Below are 22,560 nucleotides of genomic sequence, written 5' to 3' on the forward strand. Positions count from 1 at the left end.
GTGAGCTACCCTGCTTGAAATCTCGGCCCTGTTCTTCTCTACCTGGAGGTCCGGACCAAACCAGACCCCTAGCAACTTAACAGGGCCCTCCTCCAACGTCCTACGACGCTGTCTGAAGGCATCGACTTGCCCCTCTAGGTGCCGAGTTGCAAGCCGACTGATTTTTCCCGGTTAATCTTTGCACCTGCTACCGTCTCGTAAACCTCAATAGCCTTTCCTGCCCTCTGTAGGTGTTCCATTTTGGTCACGCTGATGGTGATGTCATCCGCATAAGCTGAAACCGATTCTCCACATCCTGGCTCTCTCGGGATGCCACTGAACCTTTGCAGTAACGGCCCAAGAGCCATCACATACAAAAGTGGTGAGAGTGGGCACCCTTGGCGAACCGAGCGTTTGATGCAGAACGGTCTTGATAGAAAACCGTTCATCCGAACGATCGACTCAATGTTTTTATACAATTGAATTATCCACCTAAGGAAGCCAAGACCTGGCCGAACTGTGTAAGAACAGCCACCAGGTAGTGATGGTCAACCCTATCGAAAGCTTTAGATTGGTCTAAATGTACCAATGCCCCACCTTTGCCAGATTTACTCCCGAACCCCTCTAAGGTGTAGCGGAGAAGGTAGAGATTGTCCTGGATGCTTCTGCCGGGAATGGCACACATTTGTGCCTCCCCGATCAGACCATCCGTGACACGCGCCAACCTTTTTGCTAACACCTTGGCCAAAATCTTCACTTCTGTGTTTAGCAGAGTGATGGGCCAGAAATTATCCATACGATTCCCCTTGTCCTTTCTGATCAGTGTCACCACTCCCCGGCGCACAAATCTGGGAATAAACCCATTTTGTTGCCAGTTCGCGTACACACTAGCTAGTAGGTGCTCGAACAAGTCTGGCATACATTTATATAACTTGTAGGTAAGTCCCGGTGACTTACCTACGCCACAGTCTGCCACAGCCTCAATCACTTCCTCGGGTGTGATCGGGCCTTCACAAGACTCCGTATCTCGCCCCGAGAGGCGCGGCAGCCCGGCAAGGAAGTCCGCAAGGTCCCACCCGCCATCCGGTCCATCGCTCCCCCAGAAAAGCTAGGCGAAGTGCTCCTGAAAAGCCTCTCACATTTTCTCGGGTTCGTTTATCAACACACCTTGATGATTTACCAAAGATCGAACTGTGGAATCATTTCCACGTTGAGCTTCCACCACTCGGTGGATCAGAGCTCGCAGGACCAGAGCCGGTAGTCCTTCAAAAATTGAAGGTAAAAAGTCTTTTCTTATGGTCCCTACAGAGTCCCTAAAGGTATTACTTAGGACTCTGTAATTTTTGAAGTTTATTTCATAAATATTGTAGTTATTGTATTTATAGGAATGTTCGTCTTTCCGTTTGGCAGTTTTAATAGACTTCACACTTCTTACGAGTTCATTCTTGACTGTTTTTATGGCTACTAAGCCCTTATCCTCTTTCTTTTTTCTTTTCGCCGTCTTCTTCGGCTTCTTGTCTGATGGTACTGTTTTGGGTGGTGCAGTAGGGTGTATCTTTCTTTTGTTTCCCGCTTGGTTCTCCGTTTTCTTTTCCTCTTCCTCCTCTTCTTCTTCTTCTGGAAGGTCGCACTCAGCACGGATGTGCCCCAGTTCACCGCACCGGAAACACCGCGGCTTTCGACCCTCCACGAACACTATGAGGTTTTCGTCCCCTATCTCTATCTTTTCGGGGATCTCCTCTAACGTTTACGACATGGCTTGAATTATTAGATTGAGCGTTTGCCCATGCCAATTTTGTTTCACCGTGACCGACGCCTGGAGGAGTATAATCTTCTCCTCTAGGTTCATGGCATCCACTTCTGGTGGGATTCTTCCGATTCGCACCTTCGATATTCTTCTCCCCATGTACAGAGGGAGGAGAGCCGTTTTTAAGGTTTCTATCGAATGGTGTTTAGTTTTCTCCACGTTCACCATTCGAACCTCCACAGTGCCGAACCTTTTGGCTCGAGTGATATATTCAATATCACTCCAAATTATTTTGAGACATTTTTCAACTGTCTCTTCCGACACTCTGTCCATCTTTCGGCTTTTCAAATTATAAGTTTTGTAGATCAATGTTTTCATTTTCTCTTCTTGCAAAATTTTCTCCGGTGGTTCGACTTTCACAATGTTGCCCTCTTTTTGTTACATTTCTTGGTATTTCTTTAATTCTTTTTTTTTTCTCTGTAGTAAGTTGCTTGGTTCGGCCTCTGGCTGACATAACAAATCTTTTCCTTTCTGTTTCGTCACTTTGTACGCTGGGTGCGTCAACAATTCTTGTCGATACTATGCTTTCTTATAATGAAGCCTTTTTTTTTTTTTGATGACCTTGATGGAGTTCCAGGTGAGAGTCTTGGCTACTCTTCCGAGATTCCATATCAAACATGGTGGCATTCGCCATGATAGATCGGCATTCACCATGATAGATCGCTAGCACTAAACCTTTTTCTATTTTCTCTTCCTGTTTATTTCTGTGTTCCTTTCTGTCGACGAGCGTAGGTTCGAAACGTAAAAGACTTTCTCACTTCCCGAGCGTTAAACTAATACATCTGTTTGTTGTTTACACACCCGTCTTCGTCTTTCGTTTTTTTTTTTTTTGTAAATTCTCACTATATATATTTTTATATATATATATATGAGGGAAAAAAGAAAATAGAGAAATTGACATATAGACATCAGTATATTTAAAGATATTCAAACCAATATAATACGAAATTCTTATCCCCACAGCCGTTTACATAGCCAATTAATTCAACTGGAGAAATTAAAATTAATTTAATTTAAAATTTTCATATTGAAACTGGTTAATTGGATATTTCATCAGGGGAGAATATACCAGAAAGGAGTTACACGTCAATGTATTGGTCGACAGTTGACAGACTCAGATGAGTGCGTTTTTGGCAATGTATGCCTTTAAAAAACCGTTATTAGCACACACACACACACACACACGTATATATATATATATATATATATATATATATATATATATATATATATATATATATACACACACACACAAATACATAAAATATTCATACAATGATGACAATGTAAACTTCATTTGATTAAGGTATCTTTGGCCCGACTAGTAGCTAGCGGATTACTCCTCGTCTGGGTAATTATTATTCCCGAGGTTCTGCTAGCTATTAAACGCTTGTAACCTGAATTGTAGGTACTCCATTTCCTAATTTTCGATTTTTATTTGCATACACAGCAACCCAGCTGCTAATTTTTTCAGCTTCTCGAACTTCGATATGGAAAACATTTACAACCTTCTACGTCAATAAACCACTACTGTTCCTGAAAGTTCTTTTTATTTTATTTATTTAAACCTTCTACTGATTGCTCAAAGCTTACTAACTTCCTACACCTTGATCCTTGGATTTTACCTTTGCATATTGTATATATATATATATATATATATATATATATATATATATATATATATATATACACGCACACTTAGACTACCACGAAGTATACATACATACATACATACATGCATATGTCCTTTTTTTGTTCCCAACTTTGACCCTCCATAAATCCAAAATTTTATTTGGGAATTTATGGGAGCAACTGTCTTCGAAGACACATATTGTCGTTGAATGCTCGAAATGAGGAGTAGATAGACAGCCAACAAGTGATGAAGGGTCGTTTTCTGCGTTACTTGTCTTGTTTTCCAATTTTCTTTCGTTATTTTTTACGTATTTAACTTATTTGTTTTCGTACTTCATGTTGTTTACACAGTTGATGACGTCCTGTACCCATATATGCATATATGTGTGTGTGTGTGTGTGTGTGTGTGCGTGTGTGTGTGTGTGTATGTATGTATGTATGTATGTATGTATGTATGTATATATTCACACACACACACACACACACACATATATATATTATTTACATTATTATTTAATTGAACGCCATGCATCCATTTCCAAGTAAGTTTATCTCAGGCTTTCTGATGCGACTCTACTCCAAACTGTTTTCTCCTCCATCTTTCTCTAATTTCCTTTTTCTCCCCTTCACCTTTTTCTATGTCTCTCTCTCTCTCCCTCGTTCTCTTTTTCTGTCTCTCCTTTCTCACACATGACCATCGACCATCTTTCATTTCCTGCACGACGTTCTAAGATTAGATGTTCTCTTTCTCTCCAATCTTTTCTCTTTTCAAAGAAAATATTTCTCCCAGCGTTCACTATTTTCCTCTCGTTCTGGTGTAAGAACCCCCTATGTTTGTTTCCGTTCGGTTTCCTTGTATGTCTCCACTGTCCTGTTTTTGTTCATTACTTTCATCTTCCATAAATCCAAAATTTTATCGTAAAATTTATGGGAGCAACTATCTTCGAAGACTCATATTGTTGTTGAATACTCGAAATGAGGAGTAGATAGATAGCCGACAACTGATGAAGGGTCGTTCTCTGTGTTACTTATCTTGATTTCCATTTTTTCTTTCATTGTTTGCGCATTTAAGTCGTTTGTTTTCATATTTCATGTTGTTTACACAGTTGGTGTCGTCCTGTACCCGTATATATATACATACACACACACACACACACACACACACACACACACACATATATATATATATATATATATATAAGGATAAGATCGATATTTAAAATATTGATTTTATCAAGTGGCCAGCATGGGAATAAAAACCATCAAAGGTAATAATTATTTAAAATTATAATACAGGGTATCTAAGAGATACCGCCACGCTGAAAAATAGCAGTCAAAACCTGACTCTAAAACCACAATAAATGTCCACATAGCACAAGGAGGTTTTGACTGCTATTTTTCAGCGTGGCGGTATCTCTTAGATACCCTGTATTATAATTTTAAATATATATATATACGTAGGTATGTATGTATGTATTCACACATATATATATTCACATATATAAATATTATTCATATTATTATTTAACTGAACGCATCCATTTCCAAGTAAGTTTATCTTAAACTTTTTGATGCTACTCTACTCCATACTGTTTTCTCCCCATCCTTTGCTAATTCCCTTTTTCTCTCCTTCACCGTTTTCTATGTCTATCTTTCTCCCCCTCTTTCTCTTTTCTGTTTCTCGTTGCTCACATGCGACCATCGACCATCTTTCTTTTCCTGCACGACATTCTAAGATCGGACGTTTTCTTTCTCTCTCTTCAATCTTTTCTCTTTTCAAAGAAAATATTTCTCCCAGCGTTCACTATTTTCTTCTCGTTCATGTGTAAAGACCGTTCATGTGTAAAGACCGTCCATGTTTGTTTTCGTTCGGTTTCGTTGTATGTCTCCACTGTCTTGTTTTTGTTCCCAACTTTGTCCCTCCATAAATCCAAAATTTTATCTTAGAATTTATGGGAACAACTGTCTTCGAAGACTCATATTATCGTTGAATACTCGAAATGAGGAGTAGATAGACAGTCGACAACTGAAGAAGAGTTGTTCTCTGTGTCACTTGTCCTGTTTTCCATTTTTCATCTCATTGTTTGCGTATTTAACTCGTTTGTTTTGGTACTTCATGTTGTTTACACAGTTGGTGACGTCCTATACCCATACATACATACATACATACATGATGGCCGTCCACTCGTGACCGAGGAACACCATTGCCGACCTTCAGGAACATTGTGCGCTCTAGCACTAACTTATATTTTGCATTTGCGGCTCCGTTGGTGGCTAATGAGCTCTGCTCTTGACAAGCATACACGACTGCAAACATTGCAGACCAAGCTTTTCGCATTCACTATACGAGCCGTGCGCTTTCGCGCAGCTCGCTTAAGTTCTTCATGTTGGTTGCATGCTCTCTCAAAAGTGTCGATCCCCTCCTTAACCTGCTTCCTCCATCTGTGGCGATGACAGGCATTGTTCTCCCAGTCAGTGTCCTGCATATCACAGGCCTTTAATGAGGACTTGACACAGTCTTTAAATCGCAGCCTTGGTTTCTGTTGGAGTCTCCTTCCATTCACAAGTTCTCCATATAGCATCTGCTAAGGAATCCTGCTATCCTTCATTCTAATAAGGTGTCCAGTCCAACGTAATCAGTGCTTGTGCACCATTGCCTCAATACTCAAGATATCAGCTGTCCTCAGGACCTGTGTGTCTGGAATTTTTTAGGTCCAGCCAACACTGAGAATGTGTCTGAGACATCTCTGATGAAATCGTTCAAGGACCCTTACCTGACATTTATACAGAGTCAATGTCTCAAATGAGTAGATGAGCGATGTCAGTACATATGCATGGCACACAGCAACTTTTGTTTGCCTTGCGATGCCATGCTGGGACCAGACACGAGACTGAAGAGACCGGAAGGAATTAGTTGCTCTCTGCAACCTGAAAGATATTTCCTCATCCAGGGAGCAAAAACGGCTGAGTGTGCTGCCCAGGTAGACAAACTTGTCTACTACCTTCAACCAAGATAGCTGGTTTCACACATGGATTTCCTCGTGCAGGCTGGAACATTACAACAGTCTTGTCCAGGCTAATGCTAAGTCCGAATGCCTTGCAAGAAGAAGAAATGCAATTCATGAGTATTTGCATACATATATACATACATACATACATATATGTATATATATGTATTATATATGTATACACACACACACACACACATATATATATATACGGTGCAACACAACACCAACGAGGTCATTACTTTGTTTTTGGCTAACAGCGGTAGAGCTAGGTCTACCCAATTTGATATAGTGGACTTCCACCTACTTATATCATAGGAGCTCCTGTTAAAGGTACTGAATATCGCTAGGGCCCATACTGAAGTCAACGACAAAGTCATACGTATTATCATGCACGCCAGAAGAACCCTTCTCTTCAGTGTGTGGCCTGCTTGGACCAAATGCATTGACCCAGACGGCTCCTTTAACGTGGTAATGGGTACTTTTGACAGTGTGGACGTATGTGACCTAATCGGTCTCTTCATCCTACATATACTAAAAAAGAAACTTCCTTCAACTACTTTGGCGCGCTGACACTATCAAGAGGGGCTAACGGCCACACGCTAGATAGGCTCAGAAAGGACCTCACAGACACTGAAGGTCATTATAGAGACCAATTTGAAAATGGTGGATTCCCATGATGTGACCCTGGATCTGGAGTCAGGTGCCTAAAGGCCCTTTAGGAAACCAAATGAGAAGTTATCTAACACAGGTTCCTGCCATCTAGCCATAATATTCAGGAATTTCGTTAAGGGCGTCAGCAGGAGAATCTTCAGATTGTCTTCAAGATCTTTGATGATTGGGCTTTGAAAAAAAGTGCCACGGAATACAGCATAAAGTGGAAGATCCAAGAAAGATGCAGACCGTACTTCAATAGCAGCAGGAAATGCAGATTATGCCTGACTGAGAAGAGAGTGATTTTTAAAGGTACCCAACGCCCGAATGTTTACCTGAATAGCAGGAGTGAGGTGTTTAATCCTTGCCCACATGAAGGGAAGTATATTCTATCGTACCTGCGATTGCAACCACAAGTCCCCTGCCTCAACCTTCCGCAAACGACCTTCCACCAAACCCTTGAACCTGGCAGAAAGAGTTTGACCAAAGCACACACCAATACACCTATGTACACCCCTATAAGACGGACACCTCACAATATAAATTGTCTCCCCCCAACACATACCCCTTCACCCAAATTTACCCCGTCATATATACAGACCCACACACACACACATTACACACCGCTACACGTACCACACATCCTATCCCCACAGAAGCACCACACTAATGGTACACACTTTCCCCACTTCAAGATAACTGTTGCCAGCTTCACAGCATACTCAACCAAGGGATATAACTCCTAAACTAATCCCTTGGCCCCTTTTTCGTTCCACCACTGACCGATTGTGTTAATCCACCTCCAGCAATACTCTGATGAGCATAAAGTTATATAATCGGTTTGTTACCTAACATCCCATTGTATTCTTTACGCGAAACCGATTGGTAAGACCAGCCGTGATGAATATCTAATACTATGAAATATATAGATAAAATATATAAATAAATATATATATATATATATGTAGTGAAACTACCTATCGCCATTATATACAAACAAACTATCTTCTCACTATTATATATAAACAAGCGCGGGCGTAGTAGAAAACATCTTTCCCTGTCATCACATGACTAATTATTATTTGAAGCGGCAACTGCTTCGTACCGTTCCCGCCAGAACGCAAACTGACCAATCACAGCTCCTAATAAGGTCACGTGATAGTGTTTTTCTAATACCTCTCTGGAGCCCCTATTTTGCTTTAAATAGACCAAATTATACCCGCCTAATCGTCTCGGTTCAGTTCTCTTAGAGACTGTTCCGTGTACCACACAGATCAGCAGCAGCAGTTCCAGCGACTACATCAACCCGACTCTACGACTACTACCAGCATCGTCGCCGCCAGCGTCAACACCACTTCAACTACGAACTACAAGATTCGCCACCAGCATCGCCAACATCGTCAACACGACTTTCCACGTACACAAGCTACCAAACAGTAACCGCGGCACATCTCTCTTCGATTCTGTTTGTGCGGTTCACCTTCGCCACGATAAATAACAGACAAGAACCCAGCCTGCGACGAACAACTGTATACAAGAACCCGGCCCGGCATGGAAGCCCTAACATCACAACGAGTGATCGCTCTGCCACACACACGCCTCAACTTCTTACATACAGACTCTTCCTATTGTGTACTCAACAAACCGGCAAATGCTCACACGTGTTACAGACTCTTTCTATCTGTTGTATCTCACGCATACACATACATGTATCACTTACACACACTCTTTTCTTTATACGACGGCCTGTCTTTTATTATGTTTTCATTATGTCGCATTCACACTCACACACAGACATACATTTTAATGTCACAATAAATATTTGTTATTCATCTCATACGGTTGTGTTTATCGTCTTCCTTTACTGGCATTTACGAATTCACTATGTTATCGTAGTATATATATATATCATCTTTGATATAATTTTTGTGTTCGACCGTGTGACGCGTTTAAATAAAAGGAGCCCTGTTTTTTTCCATTCGTCACCATTTCTCCTTTTGGGTTCGCACGGTCGTTCTTACACACACACACACATATATATATATATATACACATTTCTCTCTCTCTCTCTCTCTTTCTCTCTCTCTCTCTCTCTCTCTCTCTCTCTCTCTCTCTCTGTATATATATTTATATATATATATATATGCCTTGGAAACAACATCTACACCAAATTTTAATGTGGTACTTAATGCTGATAAAAGGCCATCAGGAGAACATGCAGGTCGCTATAATGCGCCCACATGCAATGAAGTTGCTGTAGTTCTCCATAGTGACCGGCATAAGAAAAGAGGCATTCTTCTCAAGCGTCGTGGCAACACCCTACAACAGATCAGTGAAACACACAGATACTACGATGCGCTCCAATATCCACTACTCTTTGTGAATAGTGAAGATGGATACCATTTCAGCATTCCACAACATAATACAAACAAACCTGAAGAGTACACCAAGAAAACAGTCATGACCCGAGTCAACTACTTTAATCACCTCAAACATTCACAACTCTATCATCAATTGCAGTTGATATGGCTGCAAAACAGAAGCAGCTGCGTTCTGACAATTACATTCATCTTCGAGATGGCATCAACAATGATGTGGCTCCCGGAAGCCAAGGGCAAGTCTGCATCCTGTCATCAACTTTCATGAGAGGACCCGGGATGCTATGACATATGTGCAGCATTATGGCAGGCCTGACCTACTTATAACTTTCACTTGCAATCCAAAGTGGAAAGAGATCGAGAATGAGCTCATCCCAGGTCAAAAGGCCAAAGACAGACACGACCTCCTGGCCAAAATCTTTCACCTGAAGTTACTTACACTCATGGACCTCATCATGACAGGACAGGTATTCGGACCTGTAAAATGTGACATGTACACAATTGAATGGCAAAAAGAGGCTTTCTACATGCTCACATTCTGCTTTGGCAATCAACAAAGATCAATTTCAAAGGCATTGACAAGATAATCTCTGCAGAGCTTCCAGATTCATCTACTGACAAGGAATTGCATGTGATTGTGAAAGCAAACATAGTGCATGGTCCGTGCAGGCGTGGGTTCAACATAAACTTACCATGTTTGAAACAATGTGTGTACCAAAAAGTTTCCCATGTAGTTTCTTCAAGAAACCCAGACTGGTGACGATCGATATCCATCATACAGACGAAGAAAACCAGAAGATGAAGGATTTACAGCAAAGATCGGTCGACATGAGGTTAACAACAGACGAATAATCCTGTACTGTCTATTCCTATTAAAGACATTCAACGCCCATATCAATGTTGAATTCTGCCACTCTGTGAAGTCCATCAAGTACGTATGTAAATATATAAACAAGGGTTCAGATGCTGCCATATTTGGCCTTTAAGAAGAAAACAACCGAGATGAGGTAACACAATACGAAGTTGGATGGTACATCAGTAGCAACGAGGCCCTCTGGCACATTTTCGGCATTCCACAACCCTGCCATTCAACAGTTTGCAGTGCACCTCGAAAACGGTCAAAGAGTGTATTTCACCGATGTTAATGCTGCTCAATTGACATAGAAACCAAAGGACACCAACCTCACTGTATTTTTCAAAATTTTCCAAGTAGATTCATTTGATCAAACCTTGCTGTATCCCCAGGTACCATCCTACTACACCTGGAAAAAAAAGGACATGGACACGAAGAAAGGCAGGTCAAGATGTTGATGGACTGCCTGGCATAAAGTTTGACAATTGCCTGGGGACAGTTTACACAGTGCATCCCAGCCAACATGAGTGTTTCTATTTCCGTCTACTACTGCATGAGGTCAGAGAACCAACGTGTTTCCAAAACCTAAAACTGTTGATGGACAAGTTTGTGCTACATATAGGGAAGCCTGCTTTAAACATGGACCGCTAGAAGATGGTTCATTGTGGGATGCAACTTTGGCTGAGGCTGCTGTATCACAATCACCTAGAAGTCTCAGGGCATTATTTGCAGTATTATAGCAAACATGTGAACTGTGTGATCCTGCTTGTTAGTGGTTCGTGTACAGAGATGACCTTCTGAAGATTTGAAACAATTGCAGTTTCCTGTTATGGAAGTAGTTTCAGCTATAAAGTAGAGCATTAATTGACATAGAAAACAAGATTATTTTAATGGGTGGAAATACTTTGCCCACATATGGCCTTCCCCAAACCTACTGGACTGGGTCAAACACTTTTCCCATAGATACCCTACAAGAAACATCCTATGACATTGATGCTCTTGCCAGACATGTCATTGAAACTGAGCCAAAACTACTTCCGGACCAGCAATGCGCTTACAACACTATTGTTGACTGTGTGCGTCACCGAAAAGGAGGCATCTTTTTTCTGGATGCACCTGCTGAGACAGGAAAAACATTTGTGACAAAACTTCTCCTTGCTCAAGTTAGGCAGCACAAGGACATCGCGTTAGCTGTGGCATCCTCTGGGATTGCTGCAACTTTGCTACCTGGTGACAAGACGACACACGCAACCTTTAAGCTTCCTCTGAATTTGTCAACATTTGACACACCTACTTGCAATATCAGCAAAAACTGAGACAAGGACAAGTGCTAAGAAAGTGCCAGTTCATTGTGTGGGATGAATACACCTTGGCACACAAAATAGCTCTTGAAGCACTTAATAAAACCTTACAAGACATCATAAACTGTCAGGATCCAAAGGGAGGTGTTACACTCCTGTTTACTGGGGATTTCGGGCAGACTCTTCCAGTTATTCTCAAAGGAACCAGGGTAGATGAAGTCCGAGTATGTCTTAAGTCCTCTCCATTGTGGCACCAGGTCACAACATTTACTCTTAACACCAACATGAGAACTGAACTGTACGGCGACCAACTGTTAGCAAAATTTGCTAAGGACATTTTGATACTTGGAGATGGCAAGATGCCTCTCGATGTAGGCGGAGAAATGCCAGTCAGCCCACTTTGCACCATTGTTAATACTGTTGATGATCATAAAGCTCCACTGTTTCCCAATCTGAAGGAAAATTATCACAATCTCGATTGGCTGTGTGAAAGAGCAAACTGGCTTCAAAAATCAGCACTGTCACTAAAATTAATGAACAGCTGCTGCAGTGCCTTCCTGGAAGTCCTCACATTTATAAGTCAGTTGATGCAATCCCAGATACAGAAGAAGTGGTATATTATCCAACAAAATTTCTCAATTGATTGGAGCCTCCAGGACTACCCTCAGACTGGAACTTAAAGTGGGAACTCCAGTAATGTTATTGAGGAATTTGGATCCACCAACACTCTGCAATGGAACACGCTACAGAGACCAAATTGGACAGTCTGCAAACCTTCTCGCCTCTCCTGAATGGCTATGAGAAAATCATGTCTCTTGGCCAGACCGGAGGACGAGGGGATGAAGTGGTACTGATCCGTAAAGACTTGGCTCTGCAGACAAGTACAGTCTGTGTGGACCCTGAAGGTGGGCTGGTCGTCCTTGATCGGGATCTATGCACCCTGTGCTAGAAGATTACAAACTGATTTTTATCGGCGCCTGGAGAATTTTCTCGCGACGGCAAGGACATTAGTGGTGTTAAGAGACTTTAACGCTATCGTTCACGCACGCATCGATTGTGTTGGCTCGACAGGTAGAAAAGTAAACTCACGTCTCGTGGATCTGCTTAAGCGTTTTCAGCTGGCAGACCATTACAGGCTTGACCATACGAGCGTCCCAGAGTGGACCTGGATTGGTGGCAACGGAAGGCTCAAGTGTTACTTAGGCAGGATAGGGATAAGAACTAGAGATAAGGCTAGTTTTAGCTGTCCACAGCTTGTTCAGGCGTCCTACACTGACCATACAATGGTTTAAGCGAGGATCTGGCTACTGGAAGCTGAACAAGTCTATTTTGGGGGGAGGACACTGGTACATTTAGACCAGTCTAAAGCATTCGATAGGGTCGGCCATCGGTACTTGGCGGCGGTCCTCGAGAAGGCTGGCCTGGACCCGACCTTCCGCGGTTGGATTGCTGCTTTGTACAGCGACATCGAGTCTGTCGTAAAAGTGAATGGTTTCTTCTCGAAACCATTCAGGATCGAATGCTCAGTGCGCCAGGGATGTCTCCTGTCCCCGCTTCTGTATGTGTTGGCTCTTGAGCTATTGCTGCGGAAATTGGAGGCACTAGGGGGCGCGTCGAATGATCTGTGGTGTGGAAGAGGAGCTACGGCGTATGCAGATGATATCTCCATCATCGTGGCGGATGAGGGCCAGCTTCCAGTGGTGGAAGAGGCCATCAAAAGTTACGAGGCGGTGGCAGGAGCAAAGGTTAAAAAGGACAAGTCGGTCGGTTTGCAACTCGGCACATGGAGGGGCAAGCCGATAACGTCCAATAACGTCGTCGGGCGTTGGACATAAGGTCCTGTTAAGCTGCTTGGAGTCTGGTTTGGTTCAGACCTCCAGACAGAGAAAAATTGGAGTGAGGTAACCAGCAAGGTGACTGCTCTAACCCAGACCTGGTCTGGGCGGGCGTTATCCTTGCTAGGGAAGGCGGAGGTGGTGCAGATGTTTATAGCATCAGTTATCACTTACCGTCTGACTGTGATACCTTGCCCCGATTTGCGGCTGAACAAATTGGAGAGAATCCTTCTCCGCTTTTTGTGGAAGGGAGGAAAGCCGCTTGTGAAGCGCTCTGCCTGCTGCCAGAAACCGCTAAAGGGTGGACTAGAGATGCCTTGGCTGAAGATGCGAAAACTCGCGTGAAGGTTGAGGCACCTCTGGCTTTACTTGGATGAGGAGCAGGTGTGGTCACCACACGTCCGTTTCTACCTTCCGCATTTAACGTCCTTAACGGACATTGGAGCATGGATCAAGCAGAGCCCTAGGCTGGGAGACCGGCAATTGGAGTGCCGTCAGGCACCTTAGCTACTCTCTTGAACGGGCAATGCCGGCAGCAGGAATACAACCGCAGATTTTTATAGCGGGTTAGTGGACTTTATGTCCGAAGACGCCTTGGGGAAGACCCTGAGCTACGATGAAAATCAGTTGATCAACCTGTTCAGGAGAACGTTCGGGCCGGGGTATCTGGATAATTACCAGAAATCCTTGGTTTGGCAGTACTTTCGTGCGGCGTTACTTGTTCGAGACAAACTGTCAAGGCACGGAAGTGCCGTCTCGCCGACATGTCTGAGGTGCGGTCAGGACAGGGAAACCGTCTTGCACGCATTTGTGGAGTGTCCAGAATTGAAGGGACTGATAGTTTTTGTAGAACAACTGTTGTCATCGATGGGAAGAGTACAGCTATCGGCTGAGTTTATCATCGAGATTGTGCCGCCTCCCTCCCTTAACAGGGAAAGAAGGCTTGTCTTTTTCTGCATAGTAGCCATGCTGAAAGAAACAGTATGAAGGACGCGTGTAAGAGGGATAGTGACAGGTACCTTCGTCTCTGGCCAGGGGCTGGTAAACTTCTTTAGTTACCACCTCATAAGTAAGATCAGGCTGGAGAAGAGGTGCCTGTCGCTGAGTACATTTGAAAAAAAGATGGAAGCTTGTAGCAAGCAAGTTGAGAGTGACCAGCACCAGGTAAGTGGGGTCAGTGGTAGAAAGCAAAGGTTCTACCCAAAATGGCTGGATTCCTTTCCTTCCGAGGCAAATTGTTGCTTTTTGCAACAATGTTTATGTAAATAAATTTTTACATTACATCTGTAATCATAACATTCATACAAACATTAATTTTTAACTAAAAGCAGCTTCTTCACCCTTTGTGTTTGTCTGTCCTTGTCCGTCCCATCTGTGTACTTACCGTTATGGCAAATTTCATGAAATAAAGCTTGCTTCTCAGCCACACGTTTCTGGGTTCAGTCCCATTGCGTGACACCTTGGACAAGTATTTTCTACTATATCCTTCGGCCAACCAAACCCTTGTAAATGGATTTGGTAGACGGAAACTGAATATATATATATATATATATATATATATATATATATATATATATATATATATATATATATATTAGCTAGTTAGTTAGTTATAGGATTCATTAGAATAATATAGGGTTCACAATGAGGGAAAACAATCATGAAGGTATCGTGTTGGTAGGATACTTGTAGTTCTGTAATGTGTGTGTGTGTGTGTGCAAACAGGAAAAATAGAACACGAGTATATGTGTATATTTTATTAATATTTAGCAGAAGCAACAAAGTGACTCAAGGGCCTCCCTATTTTAATGGGTCATAAACAACGGCCGAAAATTATGAAAGTAAAACAGCATCATAGCGCAGAGAAAGAATATACCAACAGGGTTTTGTACTGCAACAACGTTATTGACTACGCTTACATGCATGCATATCTATCTATCTATCTGTGTGTGTGTCTAAATGTATACACACACATAAATGTTTACTTTTATGTCAAGTTATATGTATAGACAATTTAACATTATTCAAGATTATTCAATACTTTTTTTGTAGAGTGCATGCCTTTTAAATTTTTGAAAAGAAAAGGTTAACAGTCACTTTACAGTTTCATCTTGCGCGCCTTCCTTAGACAGTCTGACGAAGCTTCGGAGTTACTGTCAACCCTTTCCTTGTAAAAGTTTACACACACAGAAAGTGTGGCTGTACAAATTTAAATAGTTTATTTAGTTTATTGTGGTATGTAGAGTGAGGTACCACATCTTGTTCTAATATAGACCACTCGACTTCTCTGTCTTGATGTATATTACACATAATTACCATTATTTTACGGAGATGTACTTGCATAATGGTAGCTGAAGCCGGTCTATATTTCGGGAGGGGATTTGACACCGATAGTCCGGAGCAGTCGCTTACGGATGGCAATTTGGAAGTCTTAGCTGTGAAAGCCAGAGAAAAAGATATATGCATATACTTACATATATATGTAATAAACAGATACCTCGGGTTCGTATAAGCCATTGTGTATTTCTTCCACTTCTATTTCCATCTTTGATCACATTCTACTCGTCTATGTGTCTTAAATGTTTCATGTGTCAATTGAGAGTGAGTGATACATACCTAATTGCCAACATGGACGAGTCGTTAGTTAATGGGCTTCTGCTCGCCCCTCTTTGACGTGGAAGAGAGGGGAGATGTGAAAAACCAATTCTTCCATTAGTATCAGTTCCCTACATTACCTTTTCATCATCTGATATTATCTGTTCATATAAACCGGAATATATATATATATATATATATATATATATATATATATATACACACACACACACATAACATTAATACAGTCTCAACGGTGAAACAAAGGACTTGGGAAAAGGGAACAGGAGGAAAGAATCGACTAGAATGGATCTAATAAACTTCTAAGTGCTTTTAGATTCTTTCTGTACAGTTTTCTTTTTCTATTTCTATGTGAACGTATAAGAAAGCACATGCACACAAAAATAAACACGCTTGTATATGTAGATGTAATGCACGAATATATGTATCTGAACACATAATGCACAAATATATAAATAGTACAGAAATATATATGAGTACACATAATGCATATTATTATATATAAATGAATATTCGTAATGCAAATGTGCGTGCAAGTATGCATATTTACATATATGTGGAATAATGTGAATGCATACATGTGTGTGTGTATGTATATATATTTATATATATAAAATGTAGGTATCTATATGTGTGTAGGTATCTGTGTGTGTATATTTATATATAGTATGTATATATGGATATCTGTGTATATGTGTAAAGATGGATATGCACACATATATACATACACATGTATGTCTATGTACATGTGTGTGTGTGTGTGCATATGTTATCTCTGCCCACCTCACTAACCATCTGTTATCCTCTCTTCACATTCTTATAAATCTACACACCCTCCCCATAGCCCTGATCCACTGACCATATCCTCTCTTATGCTCACCTACCTTGTGAATTTGCCCTTGTACACCATCACTACCACCATCTTTATCTTCATCTTTCCAATTACTGCTACTTACCCTTGTAGTTTGGTGTAGTCATTTATCTCTTCTATAGCAAGACACCTGTTTCATTTCTTTTGTCATACTCAAAGCCCCCTCCTTCAATACTGCTCCCCCACTCAGTTGAGGGGGTCTTGTCTTGCAAGTTACTTGGTGATCTCGCTGGTGCTGGTGTCATGTAAAAAGCATCCAATACACTCTGTAAAGCAGTTGGTATTAGGAAAGACATGGAGCTATAGAAACTATGCCAAAGCATAAAGTAGAGCTTAGCCCAGTCTTCTGGATTGCCACCCAACTGATGCCAGCATGGAAAATGGACATTAAGTGATGACGATGATGTTATCTATATACATTCGTTTTTCATTTATTTACTTGTTTCAGTCATTTGACTGTGGCCACGCTGGAGCGCTGCCTTTAGTCGAACAAATTGACCCCAGGACTTATTCTTTGTAAGCCTAGTACTTATTCTATTGGTCTCTTGTCGAACTGCTAAGTTACGGGGATGCAAACACACCATCAATTGCTAAGCAATTGTGTGGGGGCAAGCACAGACACACATACAAATACATACACACACACATATATATATATATATATATATATATATATATATATATATATAATCAATACAAGGAGATATTGCAGTGATATATTAATATATTAAGGTATATTAAGCACATAGTATGTGTGGCTAGCAATTAAAAACCAAAAAGGAATTAATGAATAAAGGGTGCAAAATAGCACCAGTGATTGCTAAAAATAAAAGTCAAAAAAGACACTAACCTCAATTACTTTTACAGGGAGCAGGCACAGCAAACTAAAACGATCTTAGTAAATAGTAAATGAGAATAGGAAACCATTGATAAGCTGCATCAGTTGGATGGTTTGACAAGCTGGCAATCCAGGAGACTGGGCTAAGCTCTACTGTATGCTTTGGCATGGTTTCTACAGCTCCATGCCTTTCCTATTATAAAGCAAACTGTCTATTTAGATCTGAGAAGTTGGTAGATGCTTCTGAAGAGAAGCGAAACCTTATTGGTTAGATTTCGAAATCACATGGTAAAGCATTATCCAACTATTTCTTTTGTGAGTCCGTCTCACAAGGGAAAGATCATTTTAGTTTGCTGTGCCCACTCCCCGAAAATGTAATTGAAGTTAGTATCTATTTGTGGCTCTCAGAACTAATTTTTTGACATATATATACATATATATATATATATATGGGCTTCTTTCAGTTTCTCTCTACCAAATCCACTCACCAAATCTACTATAGCCCGAGGCTATAGTAGAAGGCACTTGCCCAAGGTACCATGCAGTGGGACTGAACCCGGAACCATGTGGTTGGAAAGCAAGCTTCTTACCACACAGCCACGCTACACCTGTGTGTGTGTGTGTGTGCGTGTGTGTGTGTGTGTGTGCGTGCGTGCGTGCGTGTGTGTTTATATGTGCTTGCTTCCTTCCCTCATGCACTTGCTGGCTGAGGCTGGGGTTATCCAAGGTTAGTGGCCCCAGAGATCACCATGCATAGAGCCAAACCAGATCCACCAGCAGAAGCTCATTAACTAATGACTCGCTGGTGGTCCTGTGCCAGCCCCTCTGCATCCTCCAAGGTAGCATTGAGCCCCTGGAGATCTTCTTGAATCATCTTCAGCCATTTGGGGTGGGGCCTGCCATGAGGCCTCTTCTAGCCCACAGCTGCTTCATCCAATGTCTATATGTATTAGGTCATCCCATAAATAATGTGTTTTTTTTTTACACTTCTTTTATTTTTCAAAATTAAGATAAACAATGTTCTTTTTTAATCTAAAATATACTCTCCTTCATTTTCTATTATGCTCTTCCATCTATCTGGTAGACTCGCAAGGCCTCTCTTCCAAAATTCTCTTGTCTGTGATGAATAATACTCCTCCAATAGTGTTCTAACCTCGTCTACAGAATTCATATTTTTTCTGTCCAAATGATTTTGAAGACTGTGGAATAAATAATAATCAGATGGGGCAATGTCTGGTAAATATGGTGGGTGGGGCATCATTTCCCATTTGAACTGCTCAGCCTCTGGAATGTCATCCTCGCTGTATGTGGCCAAGCATTATCCTGATGGAAGAACACCTTTTGTTTTGAAACCAAACATGGTTGTTTTTCTTCTCGTGCTGACCTAAGCCACTCAAGCTGCTTGCAGTAGATCTCTTTTGTTATTGTTTGGTTTGGGTTTAAACGTTCAAAGTGGACTAAACCTTTCATATCCCACCAGACAGATAGCAACACCTTATGTGGGGGAAGACCTTCTTTAGCTTGGGGTGCCGGTGTTTTTCCTTTCCCTACCCACTGTCTTTGGCGTTTGACATTTTTATAGACAACCCATTTCTTGTTACCAGTCACTATTTGGTCCAAAAAAGGTTCATTTGTGAAACATGACTGCAAAGAAGAGCACACATTCACGCTCTGCACACGATTAGACTCCGAAAGTTAAAGAGAAACCCATTGATCAAATTTGCTGACTTTTCCAATGGCACGCAGATGTCAAAGAATGGTTGAGTGACCGAGTCCAAGCTTCTCAGCTAGTCCTCAACAGGGTTTGCAGGACGTCCTCGTCAAGCTCTACAGATCTTCCAGGATGAGGCTTGTCTTCTAGGCTGTAGTTTCCAGCTCAGAATTTCTGGAACCACCATTGACACTGGCTCATGCTTATTGTTTGATCCCCATATAATGCATTAATATTCCTCACACTTTCCATTATGTTGTTGCCTTTATTGAACTCACAAAGCAAAATATGCTGAATATGCTCCTTTGTCACTTCCATTATAGCTTTGAAAAAATAACTATTAAAATCGAACTGCACTCTTCAAAACTTGCACTAGGAATAAAGTGCTACCTACTTTTATAGCAAGTTGATGCAGGTAGTTTATCCTGACTTTTAGTTCATGCAATTGAAAAAATTGCATTATTTATGGGATGACCCAATATATATGTTTATATGTTAGGGTTGGCTGAAAAGTTCATAGTTTGCCCAAGATACTCTCATAGAATGTGATCAAATGAGGTTTATTTTTCAACATAGTCCCCCTCACAGTCCACACACTTCTGTCTACCTTTGGTGTTGCAGTGCTTGATCCCGTTGGTGAAGAAGCTTTCATCCTGCTGGTCAAAAAAGTCATCAACAGCAGATATGACATCATCATCATCATCACTGTGATCCCACCCAATTGTTTTTTCATGTGGGGAACAGCTGATAGTTAGATGGGGGCCAAATCAGGAGAATAGGGAGTGTGATCAGCCAGTTCAAAACCACATTCATGCACAACAGCCATTAAAGCCAAGGACTTGTGTCCTGAAGCATTGTCTTGATGAAATAAGACCCCTTTCATCAGTTTTCTTGAGCATTTGGTCTTAATAGCAGTTTTTAACTGTCTCAGTAAGTTGACATACTGCTCTCCACTGATAATGTGGCCCTTTTGAAAACAGTCAATAAACACCATGCCTTTTGCATCCAAAAACTGAGGTCATCACTTTCTCTGCATATAAAACAACCTTGGCCTTTGGAGAAAGGGAGGAAGGATGCTTCCAGTGCATGGATTGTTTCTTTGTCTCTGACTCAAAGTGGTGAACCCAACATTCATCCTGGGTTAAGAAATATTCAAAGAAACCAGCTGGATCTGCCTGAAGCAATGTCAGATTTTCTCCTTGATGTGATCAGCATGGTGTGGTTTTGATCTGATATCAGAAGACATGGCACCCATTGAGCAAAAACCTTTGTCATGCCAAGTTCTCAACTCTCTCACAGAATATACTAACAGCATTGGCTTTTTGATTTATTGTCATTTGCCTTGCCATCCATCATCATGTGGTAACCTGATCAATGTTTTCCTTGGTGGTGGCAGTTGCAGGAATCCAAACCATGGGTCGTCTTTAAGACTCTCTTTATTCCCTTCCTAAATTCAGCGGCCCACTTTTGCACTGTTGATAGAACTAGAGCATCATTCCCTAATGTAGCAACCATGTCAGAATGGAGGCTTAACCCTTTTTTCTGGAGCCACTTGATAACACCATGATGCCAAATTTTGTCCATTTCCAATTTGCATAAGAGACCAACAGTCTCTGTCTGAAAATTTTGGTTTTCTTCCGGAGTTTTGTTTCGATGAGGAGGTTTTTCCCTCTTTCTCAAAGGCTGTCATTACTTTTGAGACAGTACTTCTTGATACACCAAACATTTCGGGTGTTTTCGTTTCGCTAGCGCCTGCCATACAAGCACCAACAATTTGACCTCTTTGAAAGTCCAACAGATCTGTCATTTTAATGAATTTTAATTAACTTTTTCTGATGATATCTGAAAAGAAACAGCAATTTTAACAAAACATGTTAAGGAACACTAATAATAAATCAAAAAACATAAGAATAAACTTGCTTTGACAGTTTTATAGATATTCCAAAATTATGATGCTATGTGTTTCCATTATTTTGTCCAACCCCTGTATATAGAAATATATATATATATATATATATATATATATATATATATATATATATATATATACATACATATAGTGGGGGGAAAGAAATATTCGTACATATCAAAATTCTTTATTTATTTAATTTCTAATGAACATAAATGGGATATACCAATACTATATTTGCATACACATGCATAAACTAAGAATATGCAAAAGAAACTAATGAATTATAGTAACTAAGGAATTTATATTCAATTATAAATATTTAGGGGTGAAAAAAGTATTCGTACAGAACATAAATAACTGATAATTCTGATTTAATACTTCGTAGCATAACCATTATTCAGTTCCACTTCAACCAATCTCTTCTTATAGTTCTTAATCAATGACTCGCATGTTTCTTTAGGAATTTTTTCCCATTCTTCTTGACAAATTTTCTTGAAATCTGGAATGCACATTGGGGCTTTTGAATGAAGTTTAATATTCAAATAACGCCACAAATTTTCAATGAGGTTCATGTCAGGTGACTGGCTTAGCTATTCTAATAATTTTATATGTGATCGACAATCCATTTTTTGGTAGACTTCGCCGTGTGCTTAGAGTCGTTATCCTGTTGTAAAACCCACCCTTCACAAAGCTGGAGCTTTTCTAGAGTCCCATAAATTATTGTTCAAAATATTTTGGTACATCTCCGCCACATTTTACAATAGGAACTGTGTTTTTCAACGAATAGGTGGTACCATCTTTCCTCCAAATATGGCTACGCGAATTTCCTCCAAAAAGTTCGATTTTCGACTCGTCTGTCCAAAGAACATTTTCTTAGACTGTATCAGACTTATCTTTATGTTCATAAACAAATTTTAAACAGACATCTCTGTGCCTTTTAGTCAACAGTGGAGTTTTTCTAGGACAGCATGACTTCAGTTCATTCCTATGAAGTTCATTGCTGATTGTTCGTAGTGTAACACTAGTCCCTGAAGCTACAAATCTTCTTGCAACTCCTTTCTGGTGATCATTGCATTATTTTTCAATTCTTCACTTCATTTTTCTTAAAGATCTAGGGGAAATCTTGTATGATGCACCGGATCTTATTCTGTTTTTAACAGTTCCC

At 40.8% G+C, this 22,560-nt stretch overlaps 1 protein-coding gene across 3 annotated transcripts in view; it reads left to right on the plus strand.

Annotated features, from left to right (window-relative positions):
• Nucleotides 1-15,813: 15,813 nt before the first annotated feature.
• Nucleotides 15,814-22,560, plus strand: part of LOC106884043 (uncharacterized) — a 36,095-nt gene continuing 29,348 nt past the window's right edge. The window contains exon 1 of one of the 3 annotated variants that reach the window (XM_014935255.3): nt 15,814-15,949. The gene's annotated coding sequence lies outside the window, so the exon portion shown is untranslated. The remainder of the gene's footprint in view (nt 15,950-22,560) is intronic. The other 2 variants (XR_001411189.3, XR_016244238.1) reach the window with 2 other exon arrangements.

Source organism: Octopus bimaculoides, chromosome 14 (genome assembly GCF_046866305.1).
Source record: "Octopus bimaculoides isolate indiv1 chromosome 14, ASM4686630v1, whole genome shotgun sequence".
Classification (NCBI taxonomy): Eukaryota; Metazoa; Mollusca; class Cephalopoda; order Octopoda; family Octopodidae; genus Octopus; species Octopus bimaculoides.